At 34.7% G+C, this 10814-nt stretch overlaps 1 pseudogene; it reads right to left on the bottom strand.

Moving 5' to 3' along the window:
• Positions 1 to 1276: 1276 nt before the first annotated feature.
• On the bottom strand, positions 1277 to 1392 carry LOC128665254 (uncharacterized; annotated as a pseudogene).
• Positions 1393 to 10814: the final 9422 nt, after the last annotated feature.

The raw sequence follows: 10814 nt of genomic DNA, 5'->3' as shown, positions 1-10814 counted from the left end.
GCTGAACTTCGGTAGAGATGAATTTAGTGAACAGGTACAATCAAAGCCACTTCACCTGATGGTGTCCTCCATGCTGCAAAGTTACAATCCACCCATCTAAACTAATCTAATAAACGTTTAGTTTAATGTGTTATCCTGTGCAGAGTGGTACATATATATATATACTCTCTCTGTGCAAAGAAAATCACAAAGACAAGGGTGCCTCCTCGTGTGATATAGTTTGGACAAATGTAAAAATAGGTGAATACAGATTTTACACTCACAAGTAAAGCAGCACTCTGTTGTGCTTATAGAGGCAGACTGGGAGTTCACAGTGTCCCAGTTCACTGACCAAGGCAGTGCAACAAATCACTCCAGGGTAGATTTCAATCAAGCTCAGGCTCTCAGCAAAGAGTTAAAATACCATAGTTTAATGGTGCAGTAAAATACAATATAAAATGTCACAAATGTGACCGTAACAATGGATAAACAAGCAACTAGTTTCTCAGATCTCTGTCTGTTTCCTCAGGCTTCTATCCAAAGACTGAGAGCTCTGGCTTATAAATGCTAAATGACCACTCTAAGAGTGAAACATAACCACACCTATTCAGGTGTGGAAGTGAACCTGCCTCATCAGGTGTGTGAGTGCACACCAGTTTCAATCAGACCATAGTTAGAATACAATGATTAAAACCATTTCCAAATAATTCACATTATACTAAAAAACAAACAAGTACTGTAAAAATTGGTTAATAAAGGATGTAAAAAACAACAACCATAGCCAAACATTATCTTATGGTGGATATCATGTCAGCATCATATGTTATAGGATATTATTATGGTATTCTAAAATAGTAACATTAAAAAATTGTTCCCCACCCTTTTTTAAAAATAAAATATACATACATACATACATACATATATATATATATATATATATATATATATATATATATATATATATATATATATATATATATATATATATATATACACATACACACACATACATATATAAAAAGTACATGATATTCTAATTCTTGGTGTTCATACCAAATGTCTTAGTATGTTGTCAGTTAGTCTAAATAAATTAAAGTTTTATTAAAGCACCTATTGATGTTAACAGCCTTTGGTCAAATATGTATAAGCAAGATTTTCTATAGGAGAGAGCCCTTTAAATTATGCAGGCCTTATTGAAAAAAAAAAATATATATATATATACACATACATCCATATCTACACACACACACACACATATATATACAAACACACACATATATACATACACATTTTAAGTCAAATGCACCTGGTGTTCCCAGGCAGTCTCCCATCCAGGTACTGACCAGGCCTGGCCCTGCTTAGCTTCCAAGATCAAACGGGATCAGGTACATTCAGTGAAGTGTGGTAATATCTTAATGTAAGCGATATGTATTAAGCAATAGATAAGTGTACTTAGTGAATATCTATTAACCTACTCTAATGTGTAAAAACGGGGTTGTAATACATTATGTTCAATATACAAAAAGATGGTATAGAAATACAGTAGTAACAATATTGTTTAATGTGTTGGAGATAATGTTGAGGTGTATATTGTGAGTGCAGACTTAACTAAAATGATACAATAAAAATAAAAATGTTCAGTGAACAGTGTATATGTTTTCTAATGTGCAGCATATATATTCATAAATCCATAATAGCATGGGTGTATTACATGTATTAAACCGGTATATCCTATGTTGGTATAACAAACCCATATCTTGAAGTGGTATATATAGATATACATACACATACATATACGTATATATACACACACATATATACACATATATATATACATACACACATATATATATATATATATATATATATATATATATACATACATACATATACATACATACATACACACACACACACAAATACACACATACATACACACACACATATATATATATACATATACACATATATACACACCCACACATACACATCGCATGTGCCCTAAATGATTGTGTTATATACCAATCATGACTATAATGTGATCAACCTTATGTGATGTATGATACATAAATGTGTGCTGTGATATATAAAAGTGAAGAAGAATAAATGTATGACTATAAAGTCAATATGTGTAGTATATAATATAAATTTGTACTGTGATATACAAAGAGGAGAAAAATAAATGTATGACTATAAAGTCAATATTTGTAATATATAATATAAATTTGTACTGTGATATACAAAGAGGAGAAAAATAGCTATAAAGTCAATATATACACCTCTGATAATACCTGTGTAATATTAAATAGCTATAGTGTTGCATGGAAAAAAATGATGACCTGATAATCCACAGCAAGATGTACAAAAATATTATATTCAAAAAGCAGACATATCTATGTTCTCATTCAATCCTGTGGGAAAGAGAGTACCAAATTTATAGATCCAGTAGGTTTCCCTTTGACATAACTTTTTGAACCTATTAGTTCCTTGCTTGTATTGTATTCTCTCTAGAGGGGTTATGCAAAATTGACATTTAGTACCACAATGATGTTGAACATGATGTCCTGATACACTATGTTTGAGTGAACCTTTCTCTATGTTTCTAAAGTGTTCTCCCATCTGCTTCTGACTTTCCTTATGGTTCTACCTAGGTATTGCATCCCACATTTACAGGTTAATAGGTATATGACATAATTAGAGCTACAATCTAATCTATCCTTAAGTTCATATGTACATCCTGTGATAGAAGAAGTGACACTAGTTGCCCCATGCGTGACATATTTACACATGTTGCATCTTTTAATTCTACATTTAAAAGCTCCTTTTTGTTGGTGTCTATTGTTGGACAGACCTCTTATTCCTGATGTTCTTTTGGACATTATGATTTTGCTGGGGGCTATTTTCTGTTTAATGGTTGGGGCTCTCCGAAATGTAATGTTAGGGGAATCATCCAAAATCCCTTTTAAAATCGGATCTTTTTTAAGAAGGTACCAGTGTTTCTTAATTATTTTTGTAATGGCTTTATAGTTGGAGTTATAGTTAGTAATAAATGTAGTCTGCTTTTTGTTACTATTACATCTATTTAACCCATTATAAGGTAGCGGATTAAGAATTTCATTTCTATTTAGTTCTCTTGCCCTTCGGTAACCTTCTTCTAAGAGCATTGGAGGGTACCCTTTTTCAAGAAATCTATTTTTTAAGATAAGGGATTGCTCATCATATGTCTCTAATAATGTGCAATTACGCCTAATCCGTCTAAACTGACTAAATGGAATATTTTCCTTCCAACTCTTTAGATGGTTACTTTGATAGTCTAAAAAGTTATTGCTATCTACTAATTTAAAGAAGGTTTTGGATTGCACCCTATTATTTATATCCCAAGTGAGCACTATATCAAGATATTCAATTTCTTCCAAATGTATTTTGTGAGTGAAGGTTAGACCAAAATCATTAGTATCAAGTTTAAAAGCAAATTCTCTAGCTGAATCCAATGACCCATTCCAAATGATGATTAGATCATCTATGTATCTACCATAGAAGACCAGGTTCTCATCCCAGCTTCCACCGTTGATATAAATATCTTCAAAACAGCCCATTACCAAATTAGCGAAGCTGGGAGCGAACCTGGTCCCCATGGCAGTACCCTTGGTCGGTATATAATAATTATCTTGATATTTAAAATAGTTATGTTTTAATCTAATTAGCTTCAATATATATTATTTCTGAATATCTGGCATATAAAAATCTTCATGTAGATATTCAGAAACACATTTTAACCCTATTTCATGTGATATATTGGAATATAGTGTGTTTACATCGCATGTCATCCATAGGTATTTACTTTTTCTTGTAATATTAGAAGGTTTATGAAGTAAGTCTGTGGTGTCCTTAATGTATGAGGGAAGTTGTCTAACATATTTTTGCAGAAAAAAATCCACATATGCTGATAGATGATCTGTGATACTATTCATACCTGCTATTATAGGTCTACCTGGTGGTGTTTGTAGATTTTTTTGGATTTTGGGTAGGTGGTAAAAATATGGAATACTGGGATTTTTTGGTGTTAAATATTGTTTTTCTTTCAAGGTCAAGATACCTTCTTCAAATCCAAATTGAATAATATAATTTAATTTCTTAGTGAACAGAAGTGTAGGGTCTTGATCTAGAGGCCTGTAGTAATCAAAATCCTTTATTATTCTATCTGCTTACTTCAAGTAATCTTGATAGTCCTGTAGGACTATACCGCCCCCCTTGTCCGCCTGACGTATGACTATTGAATCATTTTTTGACAATTTTAGAAGGGCTCTCTTTTCATTAGGCCAAAGATTTGAATCACCTAGAACATGTTTAGGGATATTGGCTAAATCCTCCAGAACCATATTTTGGAATACATCTATAAAAGAACCTTCTTCCCGAGGGGGCATGAAGGATGAGGGTAGGCATTTGTCTGAATGAATATAGCCTTCATAAAGGTTATCCACTAGTGAATCAATATCATTGTGAATCACTAACTGGGGATTTCTTTCGGCCATAGCATCTGTTACAATAGGTATACCTTCAATACCTTTGTTTTTCAAGATTTTTTTCGTGAAATATTTTTGTAAGGAGAGTTTACGAGTGAATCTATTTAGATCTACAAATGTCCCCTCTCCCTCTTCTCCCTCTTGATCGTGTGATCTTTTTATCCCTTGGTTGGGCCTCTGATATTGAGCATCTTTCCTCCATAGGGGTGCTAGATTCAGTGGGGGTTTGTCTAAAAAACCTTGCTGATAGGTGCCATTTTCAACATAGTTAGTTGATGTGGAAGGCCCTTCCATAGGGTTTGGGGAATTAGGCTGCCTATTGTTCCTATCTTGCATATTAGGGTCTCTACTATTTGATTGTAGAACTTCAAATCTATTCTGGGTGGAAATAGGCGATGGTGCATATTGTTGAACTGTAGGAGTTTTGGGGGGAGCATTACCATTTACCTTATGATGTTGTGGTCTATTAAAAGTATAATTTTGTTGATTGTTGTAGCCAAAATGTTGATTTTTTAAGATAAGGGATTGCTCATCATATGTCTCTAATAATGTGCAATTACGCCTAATCCGTCTAAACTGACTAAATGGAATATTTTCCTTCCAACTCTTTAGATGGTTACTTTGATAGTCTAAAAAGTTATTGCTATCTACTAATTTAAAGAAGGTTTTGGATTGCACCCTATTATTTATATCCCAAGTGAGCACTATATCAAGATATTCAATTTCTTCCAAATGTATTTTGTGAGTGAAGGTTAGACCAAAATCATTAGTATCAAGTTTAAAAGCAAATTCTCTAGCTGAATCCAATGACCCATTCCAAATGATGATTAGATCATCTATGTATCTACCATAGAAGACCAGGTTCTCATCCCAACTTCCACCGTTGATATAAATATCTTCAAAACAGCCCATTACCAAATTAGCAAAGCTGGGAGCGAACCTGGTTCACTGAACATTTTTATTTTTATTGTATCATTTTAGTTAAGTCTGAACTCACAATATACACCTCAACATTATCTCCAACACATTAAACAATATTGTTACTACTGTATTTCTATACCATCTTTTTGTATATTGAACATAATGTATTACAACCCCGTTTTTACACATTAGAGTAGGTTAATAGATATTCACTAAGTACACTTATCTATTGCTTAATACATACATTTCATATCGCTTAGATTAAGATATTACCACACTTCACTGAATGTACCTGATCCTGTTTGTTCTTGGAAGTTAAGCAGGGCCAGGCCTGGTCAGTACCTGGATGGGAGACTGCCATGAAACACCAGGTGCATTAGACTTAAAATGTGTATGTATGTGTGTATATATATATATATGTGTGTGTGTGTGTGTAGATATGGATATATATGTGTGTATGTATGTGTATATATATATATGTATATATACAAAGTCAGAGAAGGGATTGCAACATCATACTGTTAGTAAGAGCCATGGTGCGCTGCAAATATTTCTCCAAATTGTATCCAAACAGCAGGCACTCACTGGACTTTATTATAAAATATAAATACTTCATTGCATCAGGTTAAAACCGACAAACGTTTCGGCACTGCATTGTGCCTTTGTCAATGTCAAAAATTACACAATAGCACACAACCAGAGTGCAGCTCCACACCCCAGTATTTATATTTTATAATAAAGTCCAGTGAGTGCCTGCTGTTTGGATACTATATGTATATAAGTATATATATATTTTTTCAATAAGGCCTGCATAACTTAAAGGGCTCTCTCCTATAGAAAATCTTGCTTATACATATTTGACCAAAGGCTGTTAACATCAATAGGTGCTTTAATAAAACTTTAATTTATTTAGACTAACTGACAACATACTAAGACATTTGGTATGAACACCAAGAATTAGAATATCATGTACTTTTTATATATGTATGTGTGTGTATGTGTATATATATATATATATATGTATATGTATGTATATATATATATATATATATATATATTTTTTTTTTTTTTTTTTTTTTTTTTTTTTAAAGGGTGGGGAACAATGTTTTAATGTTACTATTTTAGAATACCATAATAATATCCTATAACATATGATGCTGACATGATATCCACCATAAGATAATGTTTGGCTATGGTTGTTGTTTTTTACATCCTTTATTAACCAATTTGTACAGTACTTGTTTGTTTTTTAGTATAATGTGAATTATTTGGAAATGGTTTTAATCATTGTATTCTAACTATGGTCTGATTGAAACTGGTGTGCACTCACACACCTGATGAGGCAGGTTCATTTCCACACCTGAATAGGTGTGGTTATGTTTCACTCTTAGAGTGGTCATTTAGCATTTATAAGCCAGAGCTCTCAGTCTTTGGATAGAAGCCTGAGGAAACAGACAGAGATCTGAGAAACTAGTTGCTTGTTTATCCATTGTTACGGTCACATTTGTGACATTTTATATTGTATTTTACTGCACCATTAAACTATGGTATTTTAACTCTTTGCTGAGAGCCTGAGCTTGATTGAAATCTACCCTGGAGTGATTTGTTGCACTGCCTTGGTCAGTGAACTGGGACACTGTGAACTCCCAGTCTGCCTCTATAAGCACAACAGAGTGCTGCTTTACTTGTGAGCATAAAATCTGTATTCACCTATTTTTACATTTGTCCAAACTATATCACACGAGGAGGCGCCCTTGTCTTTGTGATTTTCTTTGCACAGAGAGAGTATTTACCCAGACTGGTTTTGTGACAAGGAGCTGACTGCTGCATCTAAGGGAGAATCTTATATATGTGCTACCCAGGAGGACTAATAAACCTCTGAACTGCCCTCCTAATCTTGGGACTGTCTGAGCATCAATATCATATACAGATAAGAACTTATTAGAGACTTAATACTATTTATTTATTATATATTGTTTTAAGCTGCATTTTCTGTTTATATTGATCACATCACATTTGATGAGAGTCCATGTCTCATTTTTTCTGTAATTTTCATTATTATTTTGTCTTTATACATTATTATCTGATCATTGTATATTATTTTTAAGTTTTGATTGCTTTTACTATACTTCAGTATTATCCTACAGATTGTTTTATATATTTCTTCTAGCGCCCCCTAGAGTTACGCTTGCATAGTGTAACAAGTATTTCCATATATATATATATATATATATATATATATATATATATATATATATATAAAATATAGGTGCATTAAAGATGGATCTCCTTTATTTGAATATTAAACTAGCAGATAAGGGAGGTATGAGAAACATTTTTCCAACATTATTGTTTAAATTTTAAATTATGCATTATTTTATGGTATTTTATCTATACATGGGACTAAATATTTGTATCCTAGCTGCCCCTTTACCCAAGTTTTTACTGTCTAACCAGATTCCATAAATACACTAAAAACCATCCAAGGTATGCCAAAATTCCAGGAGAAAATTGGAAACTATGTGAATTTCCTTTTAGTTCCCTTTCTCTCCTTTTTACAATGCTATACTCTAGATACTGACGATTAAAAAAAACTAAATGATGTTTCAGGGCCTGATGATAAAAGATTCTCCTGCTTGGAGACAATTTGCAATGCAGACTTCACGGGGGCTGAACTAAATACTAAAATAAAAAGTGCGGAACCCTCCAGCACTGTGAGATCTTTTAAAAGACAGGCATGTTTTACTATATTTCTCTGAGGGGTGTTCTCTGCATTTCCCTATGTGAAGAAGAGAAAAGCCCAGTGCAATATAGACTAACAACATGCTCTCTAGGAGCAGGTGTCGCAATGAAAAAAGTGCACAAAAGAATTAAACAAAAAATGTTAAATGGAAAAATAAACAATAAATCTTCATGAGAAGAAAATAAATCAAGATTTAGTACTTCAGTCCAAAAGATGTTCAAAGCTGTCCATCCTAAGGTAGCATGGATTTCAAGTAAATCAATCCAATGATCAAAGAACAAAATCTTGAAGTGTAGCAGTGTAACACAGAAAGCAGGGTCTTTAACCTAAATTTACACCAGGATATGGCTGCTCCTCTTCTTAACCTGTAAAGGTAATGCTAATGATCAAACGTTTCTGCAAAGAAAGCAAATGAAACGGTGCATCATGTGTGTATCGACAGACTGAAGATTTGTGACTGAACCACTACAAATCTTCAGTCTGCGTTTATAAGCACAATTGAGTGCTGCTACCAAATGGGAGTACCCTGTATATATATTTTTTTTTTTTTAAATAATTTTTTTATTGAAGTTAAAGCATATATCATCACAGCAAAAACTCGCCCTGAGGCCAAAGTTACAACAAAGAAAATAATACATTGTTTACATAAAGGTATTATTAAGTAAGCAATATGCATATATATTTCAAATCTGGATATGAAAATAGACAATATCTTAGGCGAGATGAATTAGAACTTCATTTTATATTATCAGTGTATGAGCTCCACAATCTAATAATATTTTACCTAAGACCAACATATCAACTTGTGGAGATTTAACATGAGTATCAGCCACTCTTGGGCCGTGCTATATAGGGGGGAGGGGGATATTCAGCGTGTAAGCACTGCTATGTGTATAGGGAAAGGAGGTGGGGGGGACAGAGCCAAGTATAAATGTGAGTAACTTAGGATGTCTGGAGTGGATTTAGAAGTGCCTGATCGTAAAGATCTTATGTTATTAGAGTTTAAGTATTGTCAATGTACCTTACAATATATATGGGACTAAGTGGGGAGGCTACTAAAGTCTCCTGAAGTTACATATAGGTTAAGGAGTAGATGGTTTGCAGACAGGTTGTTGTAAGTTGCAGAATTCATGTGTCTATACGAGATGGAGCAAATGTTTTATTGTCTGGGCTAGTAGCTATTGTCTTGGGTATAAATATCTAGTTAATGGCATACGTCAATACTTATGTGGTATCAAATAGCAAAAAAATCCATCTATCTTAGTACATTTGAGAACTATTTTAAGCTTATCAAAGACTTAGAAAACCTGAGGAAACCAGGAAAAAACAGACATTGTATAGCATAAGAATTGTATATCAATTAGTCAACATGAACAGATACCTGTAGGTCTAAGAATAGAATTAAGTCTATATAACACCATACAAAGAATAGAGCATACTTAAACATAAAGCTAGGTTTAGAAGCAGGTGTAATATCAGAGACAGTTCCTATAGCAGGTTAACAACTGTACCAACATCATAATTATGTTATATAGAGCAGTGAACATGCATCTCTCTGAGACTTACACTATAGGTGGTTACCCTGTGCTTGAACATTAAATACATAAGAGTATGTGACAGCTAAGGGGTTACATGACATATGACTCAAATACTATATCATATCAGTAAATAACAGAGAACATTGATACGAATCATATGAATGGGATTGCCATTGATGTAAAACAGCGGTATAGCCACCAGAAACTGATGATGAATAACATGAGCTAGAGGATTAGTTTGGCCATCAAGTCTAATACAAAAGTAAGGTGCCCTAATTAGGGAGACATAGGACTTCCTGTGGGAGGAGCGCTGAGAGAGGTGTGCGCGCTCCGGCTCGTTTGTTTGTAGAGCCGCCAAACAACTGACTCCCAGCCACAGAGCCCTATTGTCGGGTAAAAGATAGACCCGGCCTGGGGAAATTAAGGTGGTCACAGGAAGCCAACAGATCCCTTTAAGGCTGTTTGGTAGCAGCCGCAGAGACAGAGCAGAGCTGGAAGAGATCTTGGGGAACCAGCGTAACTAGCTATGTATGAATAGCAGTGGACAGAAAGTGCAAGCCCCATTTCAAGGAGCGGGTCGTGCACCTGGATCCCTGTGTACCCTGTGCAATATTCGTTGTACCTAGGTGAGAGAGTCCTGGTGGTGAGCGGCGCAGAAAGCACGGGGCCAGGGTGGGAGGTCGTACAGCCTGGACGGTGGAGGTCAGAACTACCTTACCCCCTTGTAAGTCGGCTCCCGCAGCTGACGTCACGCCCACGAGACAGTCATCGTGTAAAGAACCCCGGAGAATCGTCGCCTGGTCGCCTAAGAACACACTGGCTGCGGGTGATGTGCAGAGCTTCAAGTCCTCCTGAGAGGTATGTCTACTAACTCTAATATGCTGCTCAAGCCGTGAAGATAGCGGGGGTAAGTTGCATCTGCCTTGTTATATCTTAACCTGCAAAACTGCACTCTGTTGACACAAATTCTACTGGGCTATATTTGAACTTTTTCTCCTTCTCATAAACTCACAGAGGCTTTAACGTTAAAAGTGCTAGGAGGCGGCATTGCAAAGAGCTCCGTATCTCAGCAATAATTTTTGACATCTAACTTCGCCAACGTTTGCCCTA

The sequence above is a fragment of the Bombina bombina genome, chromosome 6 (assembly GCF_027579735.1).
Source record: "Bombina bombina isolate aBomBom1 chromosome 6, aBomBom1.pri, whole genome shotgun sequence".
NCBI classification, from domain to species: Eukaryota; Metazoa; Chordata; class Amphibia; order Anura; family Bombinatoridae; genus Bombina; species Bombina bombina.
Note: the sequence above shows the minus strand (reverse complement) of the source record. Positions and strands in the feature narration are given on the sequence as shown.